The 12,487-nt window shown below is 42.8% G+C and overlaps 1 protein-coding gene and 1 pseudogene across 1 annotated transcript in view; one reads left to right on the top strand and one right to left on the bottom strand.

Annotated features, from left to right (window-relative positions):
* The window catches only part of LOC148003286 (uncharacterized), a 56,653-nt gene that overhangs the window by 30,849 nt on the left and 13,317 nt on the right, over positions 1-12,487 (bottom strand). The window lies entirely within an intron of this gene.
* LOC148003287 (poly(rC)-binding protein 4 pseudogene) lies at positions 6,137-7,308 on the top strand (annotated as a pseudogene).

The raw sequence follows: 12,487 nt of genomic DNA, 5'->3' as shown, positions 1-12,487 counted from the left end.
CTCTTTAAAAGGCTGTGGAGATATGGTTCTCCTCTCTACTGGAGTGGCTTGGGTCCAACACATAGTTGTGATGACATTTCTTTTGTTTTGAAAACATGGATTCTCAAACCTTGTTTCCTACTGTTCCCTGAATTACCAGAGGGCATAACTACTTTGACAGGGAAGAGGATTTGTAACCCCTCCTTCCCTCAGGAGGGTCCTAACTACCGCCTAAGTAAATAGAAGATGCAAAGTGCTCTGTTGATCCCTGTGGGCTTCCATACCATCATGACCTGCAAACTGTCCATCACACAAATCCTCAGATCCCAGTAAACTCCCCAGACTCCCTGACCGTGAGCATAAAACCCACAAACACTTTCACATACATACATACCAACCCATATAAAACACAAGGAGAATCCCAACTACATGCATGGAGGTGCCATAGAATCAGTGTATAATGAACAAAATCAGAGGAAAAGAGTGATGACGTGCAGGCATTTCATTCCCTCACTTAGAGGCAGCAAGTGTGACCAGGTCCTTCTAGATGTTGACAGAACCAATGCTAATCCAAGGAGCTCAGGGTCAAGTACAAAAGAGGTTGACCCTAAACACGCAGCACCTAGCTTATCTCACAAGCAAATGCCTGCCAAGGCTCTTTAAAATCCAGGATGAGAGGTGAAACTCTCTCGTGCTATGAGGAAATCTTGGGTTAGCAGAGAGAGAGCACAAGACAGTGAACAGGTTACTGGGCATAATGACTACCTGAGGTCCCAATCATCATAGATATAAAAGTCCAGGATTTGATAAAGTTCATCCCTCTCGAATTTACACTTCTGTATTTCAAGTTTGAGTTCCTCCAGTTCCTTTCGACACTTCTCTTGCTCACTGAAGACAATTTGGGATGATGTCTTCCTACCAAATCCTGATAGATAAATAGATAGATAAACCCAAGTGAAATTTGCATACTTTATGGCCCGTGGGCAGAAAAGATCATTCTGAATCCCAAAAGGAGGTTGAGGAAGGGGAAATGGTAGAGACTGGGTGAATCCCTGAAAGAGCAGAAAAGCTTTCTTGAACTGGATTCTTAAGCTATGTCCCTCTTCCCAAGCTCTAATGCCATACACGTGCCACACTCACTATTACAGGACCCCTGGCACTGAAAGTTATAACCTGACTGAGACATAAACATCTGGGATGTTGTTATCTCATATCAGCTGTGGTGCAGATAATCCTGGAGTTCATAATGCTTAGCAGCATCAAGCTCTAATCATGTGTGTTCCAGCCCAAAGTGTCTGAGAACTCAATTCATTTCTCGGGGTGCATCCTTCCTTGTTCTCGCCATCAGAGGCTTATGTAACCTACAGTAATCTAGAGGATGAAGTGCTTCAACTCCCAACCATGGATGGTCACATTGTTAATCTCACAGTGCCTCCTCCTGCCATTCATTGACACTCACAATTAAAAAGCTTCCAGAAAAGAAACTGAAGGCTTACCACTTTCTGACTTTCTCTCAAATTAATGATCAGGAACTCCTGACTCTTGGTTTGCCTTTGAGAAATACCAAGGCTCCTGCTTGTAAGGCCTAGTCTTAGAAGGCACATCTCAAACCTACCTCATTGAGGATGTTCCCCAACTCTGCCCAGGACTCACCAAGCCTTCCCCAGAATGATTTCCTCCTTCCTGTTTTACTAGAGAGGAGGTCATCTTCCTTCTGCCTTGGTGTGGTCTCTCCTTGATCTCCACTTTCCTTGCGAAATAGCCTAAGCAGCTGGCGAAACATGCCTGCTTGTGAACCCAAAGGGAACTGAAGGAATATCCCAAAGGCAGTTGGTGTCACCACAACACTGGTGACATCACAGAAGATTCTAAGGATCTCTTAGATACAATAGATTGTCCAGTGAGGGGCTTACTGATGATGTCACTGGGAAGTTCTAAGGCCTACCTGCTAACTAGCTTTCCCCAAATTGATCAATTTCTGTGGGGGCCCTTTCCTCCAGACTCTCATATGTCACTGGGAATACTGTTTGGCAACCTCTATTCCAAAGCTAGATGTTTCTCTCTGCTTCATTAGAGGTCATCAATGCTTTTGCTGGGGAGAGTTGCTTACAACCCTGAATTAGAGACAGATTTTTCTTAGCACCCAAATCTCTAGGGACTAAGGAGGAGGGAGTTTTTTCTTAAAAGTAAATCTACTACTGGAAACAATGCATGTGACACACATTTCGATTCCTAAGGTTTTCCCTTTTTCGGGCAGGCCAATATATTTCTTCTAGACCCCTGAGTGTATAAAACCTGGGAATATTTGCTTGCTGTGCAGTCCTTGACAGCTGACATTGTTTCCATTTACACATCCATGTATTTCACAAAATGAATGGTCTATAATCCTATTTTTGCAATAAAAACTCCTTTTTCTTGGGAACATAGGGATCAACTTCAGGCCACTTATTAAATAATAAATTTCTGTACCTTTTATATATTAAGTTGGACATCCTCCCTTTCACAAATATAACAAGACAATTAAATTGGACATCAGTGAGCAAACATCAACCTGGACCATGTGTTACCACATTGTAACCACATAGCCATCCCTTCTCCAATATCATTCTTCCTGAATTTCCAAGTCCAATCATGATGATATTGGGGCTACACGCTGAACTTATACTCATAGCAAACATGAAATTCAGGTGGATGGGCAGGGAGTGGAATGGCCTAAGGTTAGGCTAAGCCTCAATTTTAATGGGTCCATACGTTCAGGAGGGAGTCCATTTGGCATTGTCATCTGTGGCTTCTGTGTTCTTATCCTGGGTGTGCTGAATCTGTGATAAGATGCCACCTAACCTCACAGACGTCAGGGTGAAAATCATGTATGACTTTTCTGGGAAGAACTCTGCCTTTTCCTACCATCTGGAGTTATACAACATCACTATGCACAGCTAAGAAGAGAGGGATGGAGATTGTGGAGGCCTTAGAAGTTGAGGATTTTTTCTGATTAAGGCCCATATTTTTTCCTATGTAATTTTTCCCTTGCTCTTTCCCTAATGATGGTTGACTTCATTCCTGGCCTGAAGTAAACTGGATTCCAAGGTTTTGGATTAGGGAAGCCCCTATTTTTGAGATGCCAGGGCCAGCAAGGGATCCCACTGCATACAGGTTCCTATTCCCAAGGGAGTTGTTGCTGCAGAATTACAGCATGGGGGCAGCAGCACAGGAAATCTCCCAGCTTTCTCTCCTGCACCTGCTGCAACTGTAAGAAGGCTGTTTGTTTGTTTGCTTGCTTTTTATTGGAAATACCTACAAAGCTGGTCAGAGTTGATACAGGCCTTCAATCCCAGCACCCACTAGGTGTTTCTTTAAAAATTATTTTGTAATTGTTATAATTCATGTTGTTTCCTTTGGTAGTTCCCTCTACCTATTTGCTCTGTACCTAGAATGCTAAGCCCATGCTCTGCACGTTCCTATGATTCATGTCACTGATTTTATTCTTACTGTGCACACCACAGATGATCACATTATTTACTTCCAAATAAGGAAAACAGACAGAAAGAATAGTGTTAACTGTATGGTCTCAGGTAGCCAACACATCCTGAGTGTAGGACTGTATCCCAATCTTTTGGATTCCTCTAGCTCCTGGCTTTGAGATGACAGTCTCTGCAGAAGTCTCTAGTTGGGTGGCAGAGTGCCTGGAATGGCTGACAAACATGGCTGTCCCCTGAAGGTTAAGGCTGGCCCTTCAGTACCTCTGCAGCCTGAGGCAGTGGTCTGCCAGGAACAAAAGAGCACTTGGCCAGAGCTGTTAGGGGACTGCATTTTGCATGAGTTGTGCGACCTGGATGAGCAGAGGCCTCCAGGGTCCTGATAAAGGGAAGCAGAGCCACACAGATGTGAGGGGAACAGTGGATCTGTGATCTGCAAATTCTGCATTTCCTTTATCTTTGCTGTGTACACAGTATGTGTGAATGACAAGGGCATCCTACTTCATCACATCCAGTCTCTCTCCATGTTAAAGCGTTTGCTAGTGTAAACATAGTAGAGTTAGTTCAGCAATACATTGTGTCCCATTTTGTTAACGAACTTTATTTTATTTTTATTTATATATATTTTCTTATTTACTTAACATGCTGCTCACTGCCCCCTTATCCCTAATTACTGTCTCCCACAATCCTTCCTCAATTCTCCTCGCTCATTCTTCTCTGAGTGTATGAGGGCCAGCTATCTCAGTACTTTCACCAAAGCCGATTTACCTTTCCTGGGGGCATTGCTGAGGATGCTGGTAATGGATGCCTTGGACTTGCCTTTCTTCATGCTCCACTTTGCTGGCTTTGGGAAGTTGGTGCAGAACTGTCTGAACTTGGAACTTCATCCAGATGGTACAGAAGAAGCAATTGTTTTGTTAATATTCTTGACAGTATATTTCCATCAAACGTATTCCTACTAATATCCTACAATGACAAAGGTAATAGGACACTACACATCTCTTCCAGGAGTTTCCAGTTCTGAGAGCAGCAGAGTGGAAGCCCTCAAAGCTGGCAAAGTTAAGTGAGGTCACAGAGAGGACCTAAGGGCACACTGCTGCTTTCCTAGAGGACCTCCTAGGGACTTATGTCTATACACCCATATCTAGCTTTGGTGGATATACATATATACATACATACATACACACACACACACACACACACACACACACACACACACACACACATATGGGCCCCATGTAGGGCACGCACTGAACGTCTGTTCCTTCAGTCTCTGCTCTAAACTTTGACTCCATATCCCTTCCTATGGATATTTTTGTTCCCTCTTTTAAGAAGGTGTGGGAGCATCCTTATTTTGGTCAGCCTTCTTCTTGAGCTTCCTGAGGTCTACATATTGCATCTTGGGTGATTCGAGCATTTGGGCTAATATCCACTTATCAATGTGTGCATACCAAGTGTGTTTTTCTGTGATTTGGTTACCTCATTCATTTTCTAGTTTATTCCATTTGCCTATGAATTTCATGAAGTCATCTCCATTGTGTAGATGTACCACATTTTTCAAATCTATTCCTCTGTTGAAGGGCATCTGGGTTCTTTCCAGCTTCTGGCTATTATAAGTAAGGCTGCTATGAACTTAGTGGAGCGTGTGTCTTTGTTGTATGTTGGAGCATCTTTTGGGTGTATGCCCAGGACAGGTATAGCTGTGTCCTCAGGTAGTGGAATGTCCAATTTTCTGAGGAACCTCCAGACTGATTTCAAGAATGGTTGTACCAGTTTGCAATCCCAGCAACAATGAAGGAGTGTTCTTCCTCCACATCCTCACCAGCATCTGTAGTCACCTGAGTTTTTGATCTTAGCCATTCTGACTGGTGTGAGGTGAAATCTCAGGGTTGCTTTGATTTGTATTTCCCTTATGACTAAAGATGTTGAACATTTCTTTAGGTGTTTCTCAGACATTCAATATTCCTCAACTGAGAATGTTTTTTTTTAGCTCTGTACCCTAATTTTAAAAGGGTTATTTGGCTCTCTGGAGTCTAACTTGAGTTCTTTGTATATTTTGGATATTAGTCCTCTATCAGATGTAAGATTGGTAAAGATTTTTTTCCTAATCTGTTGGTTGCCGTTTTTGTCCTTACAGAAGCTTTGCAGTTTTATGAGGTCCCATCTTCTATTCTTGATCTTAGAGCATAAGCCATTGGTGTTTTGTTCAGGAAATTTCCCCAGTGCCATGTATTCGCGACTCTTCCCCACTCTTTTCTATTAGTTTGAGTGTTTCTGGTTTGATGTGGAGGTCCTTGATCCACTGGGACTTAAGCTTTGTACAGGGTGATAATAATGGATCGATTTGCATTCTTCTACATGCTGGCCTCCAGCTGAACCAGCACCATTTGTTGAAAATGCTGTCTTTAGGCAGTCAGGACTGAGATGAAGTCTATGGAGAGCTTGGCAGAAGAGCTGGGCTGGAAGGACAGGCTGGGTGAGAGCCACACAGGGAAGATCCAGGACCCCTGCTGATGTCACTCTCAGCTGTGAGCAGCCACCTTTCCCAGGGACAATGTGGGACTGAGTGGCCTAGCCACCCTGCTGCCACTGCTGGCCTGCAGAACAGCCCCAGTGAGAGCCAGCTGAACCACAGTGTGGACACACTCCCAGGCCACTGTGGCCCAGCCCTGCCTGAGAGGATGAGCAGTTCAGATGCGGGGGCTGGAGGAGGAGCCAGAGCTTAGTGTCACCCTCACCCTTCAGATGCTGATGCACGGGAAGGAGGTGGGCAGCATCATTGTGAAGAAGGGAGAGACTGTAAAGCGAATCCAGCAGCAGAGCAATGCCCGGATCACCATCTCCGAGGGCTCCTGCCCTGAGCGAATTACCACCATCACTGGCTCCACAGCTGCCGTCTTCCATGCAGTCTCCGTGATGACCTTCAAGCTGGATGAGGACCTTTGTGCTGCTCCTGCAAATGGTGTCAGTGTCTGCAGACCGCCAGTGACCTCGCGCCTTGTCATCCCTGCCAGCCAGTGTGAATCACTGCTTGGGAAGGCAGGCACCAGAATCAAGGAGATACGAGAGACACTGGGAGCCCAGGTGCAGGTGGCAGGGTCCTGCTTCCAAATTCCACAGAGCGAGCTGTCACTGTGTCTGGGGTGCCTGACGCCATCATCCTGTGTGTGTGCCAGATCTGTGCTGTTCTCCTGGAGTCCCCTAGGTACCGGCCTCCTCTCCAGGAACCAGGGTTTCTGTGTCCAGGGTCAGGATGGAGTAGTGACCCTTGCAGAGGTCACCAAGCTCCAGCAGCTCTCAGGCCATGCAATTCCCTTTGCATCATCCAGGGTGGTGCCAGGACTGGATCCCAGCACACAGACCAGCTTGCAGGAGTTTCTGGTTCCCAATGATCTGATTGGCTGTGTGATCTGGCTACAGGGCAGCAAGATCAGGGAGATCTGGCAGATGTCAGGGGCACACATTAAGATCAGGAACAAAGCAGAGGGTGCTGGGGAGCGGCTTGTGACCATCACTGGCTCACAGGTCTCCATTGCCCTGGCTTAGTACCGCATCACTCCATGGGCCACCGCCAGGCTTGGATGCCTACATTGCCAAGATGGCAGTGGCCAGTGGGAACAAGAAAGCTGAAAGGCAGAAATTCTCCCCCTACTGAGGCACAGGCGGGGGCAGGCAGGACAGCCTGCAGGGGCTGCCTCTACATCCTTCCTGCCCAAGGAGACTCCACCACAGTGTCTCAAGCACCAGTAATGCCAGAAGCATGGATGCACCCCCTACCTGCCCCATCTTTGGAGATCCTCCTCAGAGAGGGGACAGTTTCTGGCCCAGGGTTCTAGGAGTTTGGCAGCCCCAGAGCAGGGGCTCCACCCCTTCAGACCTCTGCTTGGATGCAGGGAGTGGCTGGAGCCTCCCCAGTGCAGTGCATGGGAGAGGCTACTCTTGTCCTCTCCATCCCTTTGGGCTTCCTCCTGCTGCCCCAGTGGGAATTGAAGGAGAGTGAGGGGTGGCTGGGGCCAAGATTCTCTTCATCCCCTGCAGATCCTGCTGCTTCCACTGACACCCTTTTTGAATGGAATAGACATGCTGGGCTTCTGGGGGGATTTGGGGGTGGGGGTAACCCATAGACAGGGCTCTGCCTAAAGCAGGGGTTATGGCCTGGGGGCAGGGGCCCAGTTCTCAGCAGCAGACACTCTGTACAGTTTTTTCAATCCCCGTGTTTGAATAAATATTCTGAGTGACAAAAAAAAATGCTATCTTTCTTTCATAGGATGATTTTAGATCCTTTGTCAGAGATCAAGTGACCATAGGTAGGTGGGTTCAATTCTGGGTCTTCAATTCTGTTCCACTGATCTATCTGCCTTTCTCTGTATCAATACCATACAGTTTTTCCGACTATTGCTCTGTAACACTGCTTGAGGTCAGGGATGGTGATTCTCCCAAAAGTTCTGTTATTGTTGAGTATACGTTTTGCTATCATGGGTTTTAGGTTTACCCAAATGAATTTGCAAATGGCTCTTTCTATCTCTATAAAGAATCGAGTAGGATTTCTGATGGGGATTGCATTAAATCCGTAGATTGCTTTTGGCAAAATGGACATTTTTTTAACCATATTAATCCTGCCAATCCATGAGCATGTGAGATCTTTCCATCTCCTGAGATCTTCAATTTCTTTCTTCAGAGACTTGAAGTTCTTGTCATACAGATCTTTCACTTGCTTTCATACCATGACATTTCGTATTATTTGGGACTATTGTGAAAGGTGTCATTTCCCTAATTTCTTTCTCAGCCTGTTTATCCTTTGAGTAGAGGAAGGCTACTGATTTGTTGAAGCTAATTTTATAAGCTGAGAGTTTGCTGAAGTTGTTGATCAGGTTACATAATTCTCTGGTGAAAATTTGGGGTCATTTAAGTATACTATCTTTTTATCTTTAATATTGATATTTTGACTTCTTCCCTTCTAATTTGTATCCGTTTGACCTTTCATTGTCTGATTGCTCTGTATAGGATTTCAAGTACCATATTGAATAAGTAGGGAGAGAGTGGGCAGCCTTGTGTAGTCCCTGATTTTAGTGGTTTTACTTCAAGTTTCTCTCCATTTAGTTTGATGTTAGCTACTGGTTTATTGTATATTGCTTTTGATATTTTTAGATATGGACCTTGACTACATGATCTTTCCAGGACTTTTATCATGAAAGGGTGTTCAATGATGTCAAATCCTTTCTCAACATCTAATGAAATAATCATGTGTTTCTTATCTTTGTGTTTGTTTATATAGTAGATTACGTTATTGAATTCCCATATATTAAACCATCCCTGAGTCCCTGGGATGAAGCCTACCTGATCACGATGGATGATTGTTTTGATGTGTTCTTGGATTTGGTTTTCAAGAATTTTATTGAGTATTTTTGCACGAGTATTCATAAAGGAAGTTGGTCTGAAGTTCTCCTTCTTTGTTGCGTCTTTGTGTGGTTTAGGTATAAGAGTAATTGTGATTTCAGAGAAGGAATTTCGTAGTGCTCTGTCTGTTTCTGTTGTGTGGAATAGTTTGGACAGTATTGGTGTGACGTCTTCTATGAAGGTCTGATAGAATTCTGCACTAAACCCATCTGGTCCTAGGTCTTTTTGGATGGGAGACTTTTAATAACTGCTTCTATTTCTTTAGGAGTTATGGGGTTTTTTAGATGGTTTATTTGTTCCTGATTTAACTTTGGTACCTGGTATCTGTCTAGAAAATTGTCCATTTCCTCCACATTTTCCAGTTTTGTTGAATATAGACACTTGAGGTTAGATCTGATGATACTTTTAATTTCCTCAGATTTTGGTGTTGTGTCTCACTTTTCATTCCTGATTTTGTTAGTTTGGACACACTCTCTGTGACCTCTGGTTAGTCTGGCTATGGTTTTATCTATTTTGCTGATTTTTTCAAAGAACCAGTTCCTGGTTTTGTTGAATCTTTGTATAGTCCTTTTTGTTTCTACTTAGTTGACTTCAGCCCTGAGTTTGATTATTTCCTTCCTTCTACTCTTCTTGGGTTTATTTATTTCTTTTTTACTAGAGCTTTTCAGATGTGCTGTCAAGCTGATGACCTATACTCTCTCCTGTTTCTTTTTGCAGGCACTCAGAGCTATGAGTTTTCCTCTTAGCGCTGCTTTTATTGTATCCCATAAGTTTGGGTATGTTGTATCTTCATTTTCATTAAATTCTAAGAAGTCTTCAATTTCTTTCTTTATTTCTTCCTTGATTGACTTGTCATCGAGTAGAGGGTTGTTCAACTTCTATGTATATGTGGGCTTTCTGTCGTTTTTGTTGTTATTGAAGACCAGCCTTTGTCTGTGGTTATCTGAAAGGACTTATGGGATTATTTCTATCTTCCTGTATCTGTTGAGGCCTGTTTTGTGACCAATAAGGTCAATTTTGGAGAAGATATCATGAGGTGCTGAGAAGAAGGTATATCCTTTGGTTTTAGGGTGGAATGTTGTATAAATATTTGTTAAATCCATTTGGTTTATAATGTCTGTCAGTTTCCCTAGGTCTCTGTTTAATTTCTGTTTCCCTGATCTGTCCATTGATAAGAGTGGGTTGTTGAAATCTCCTATTATTATTGTGTGAGGTACAATGTGTGCTTTGAACCTTAGTGAGGTTTCCTTTATGAATGTAGGTACCCTTGCATTTAGTGCATAGATATTTAGGATTGAGAGTTCATCTTGGTGGATTTTTCCCTTGATGAATATGAAGTGTCATTCCTTACCTTTTTTAATGGCTTTTGGTTGAAACTCAATTTTATTTGATATTAGGATGGCAACACCAGCTTTTTTCTTTGGGCCACTTGTTTAGAAAGTTGTTTTGCAGCCATTTACTCTGAGGTAGTGTCTGTCTTTGTCTCTGAGGTTTCTTTCTTATATGTAGCAAAATGCTGGGTCCTCTTTACATATCCAGTCTGTAAGTCTATGTCTTTTTATTGGGGAATTAAGTCCATTGATGTTGAGAAATATTAAGGAATAGTGACTGTTGCTTCCTGATATTTTTGTTGTTAGAGGTGGAATTATGTTTGTGCGTCTCTCTTTCGGTTTCATTGCAAGGAGAGTATATTCTTCCTTTCTGTATGGCATAGTTTTTTTTCCTGGTGTTGGATTTTCCCATCTATTATCCTTTGTATGTCTGAATTTGTAGAAAGATGTTGTGTAAATTTGGATTTGTCATGGAATATCTTGGTTTCTCCCTGTCTGTTAAGTGAGAGTTTTGCTGGATATAATAGCCTGGGCTGGCATTTGTAGTCTCTTAGGGTTTGTATGACATCTGTCCAGGATCTTCTGGCTTTCATAGTCTCTGGTGATAAATTTGGTGCAATTCTGATAGGTCTGCCTTTATATGTCACTTGACATTTTTCCCTTACTGCTGTTAATATTCTTTGTTTTGTGTATTTGGTGTTTTGACTATTATGTGACAGGAGGAGTTTCTTTTCTGGTCCAATCTATTTGCAGTTCTATAGGCTTCTTGTATGTTTATGGGCATCTCTTCCTTTAGGTTAGGGAAGTTTTCTTCTATAATTTTGTTGAATATATTACTGACCCTTTAAGTTGGGAGTCTTCACTCTCTTCTATATGTATTATCCTAAGGTTTGATCTTCTCATTGTGTCCTGGATTTCCTGGATGTTTTGGGCTAGGAGATTTTTGCATTTTAAATTATCTTTGAAGGTTGTGTTGATGTTTTATATATCTTCTGCCCCTGAGATTCTCTCTTCTATCTCTTGTATTCTGTTGGTGATGCTTGAATCTATGATTCCTTGTCTCTTCCTTAGGTTTGCTTTGTCCAGGGTTGTCTCCCTTTGTGCTTTCTTTATTGTTTCTAGTTCCATTTTTAAGTCCTGGGCGGTTTTGTCTAATTCCTTCACCTGTTTGATTGTGTTTTCCTATAATTCTTTCAGGCAGTTTTGTGTTTCCTCTATAAGGGCTTCTACTTGTTTACTTGGGTTGTCCTACCTTTGTTTAAGGGACTTACTTATGTCCTCCATCATTATTATAAAACGTGATTTTAAATCTAAATCTTGCTTTTCTGGTGTGTTTGGATCCAGTATTATTTCAAGAGAGAACTGGGCTCTGATGATGCCAAGTAGGCTTGCTTTCTGTTCCTAAGTGTCCTGAGCTTGCCACTAGCCGTTGGGTTGTCTCTGGTATTTGCTTGTTTTGATGTTTCTTAGAGTGGCTTGACCCTCTGGTAGCCCTCTGTGTCTGCACCCTTCTAGAACTGTTTTCCTGTTTTCTCTCAGCCTTTTCTTAGAACACATGCTCCATCTCACATGTTTAGGTGCTCCTGGTGACTGTCAGCCACAGACAGGAATGAGAAGGGTCTTGCCCCTGATTGCTCCTGGGTCCTTGAACCCAGGGGGACAGTTGGCACTAGGCAATTTCCTCTTGGGCTCTTGGGTATGGAATGTGGGCAGAGGGTAGTCTCCTCTGATTTCTCAGGAGTGGCCACACTTCTGACAGGATTTGAGTGCAGGGAACTCTGCTTCTTTGTATTAAAACAAAGGAAAACAAAACCACAAAGATGTGGGCTTATTGTGCACATTAGCAGGTCCATACAGGAAAATGCACAAAAGTATATGTACCAATCACAACAACAGCTCTAAATATAATGAATTTGAAATAACATGGTTGGCTGACATACGACAATATAACATTGAGTCCTTCAAGCCTTTACCCTCACCACCATTTAAAAGTGGCAACTAAGAAAACCCAAAATCTAATAATTCAAATACATAGTGATTATACATAGTGTCCCCACCAACCACCTTGAGTTACTGAACCCTTTCATGATTTCTTGCCATTAATTAATTAATTAAGTAGGGAAATGTGTAGGAAATCATGCTGTAGCAATGTATCCCTCAGAGACGTGCAATCTGTGAAGAGTTTAATGTGCTTCATGGGAAATCCTACTGGAATAAATAGGGTTGGTTGTTTTCCAGTAAATATGGAGTGAAAAATAATTTTTACTCCAATCTGAGGTATAATTTCAAGGTTTAGGGACACAA

Source organism: Rattus norvegicus, chromosome 9, assembly GCF_021556685.1.
Source record: "Rattus norvegicus strain SHRSP/BbbUtx chromosome 9, alternate assembly SHRSP_T2T, whole genome shotgun sequence".
NCBI classification, from domain to species: domain Eukaryota; kingdom Metazoa; phylum Chordata; class Mammalia; order Rodentia; family Muridae; genus Rattus; species Rattus norvegicus.
Note: the sequence above shows the minus strand (reverse complement) of the source record. Positions and strands in the feature narration are given on the sequence as shown.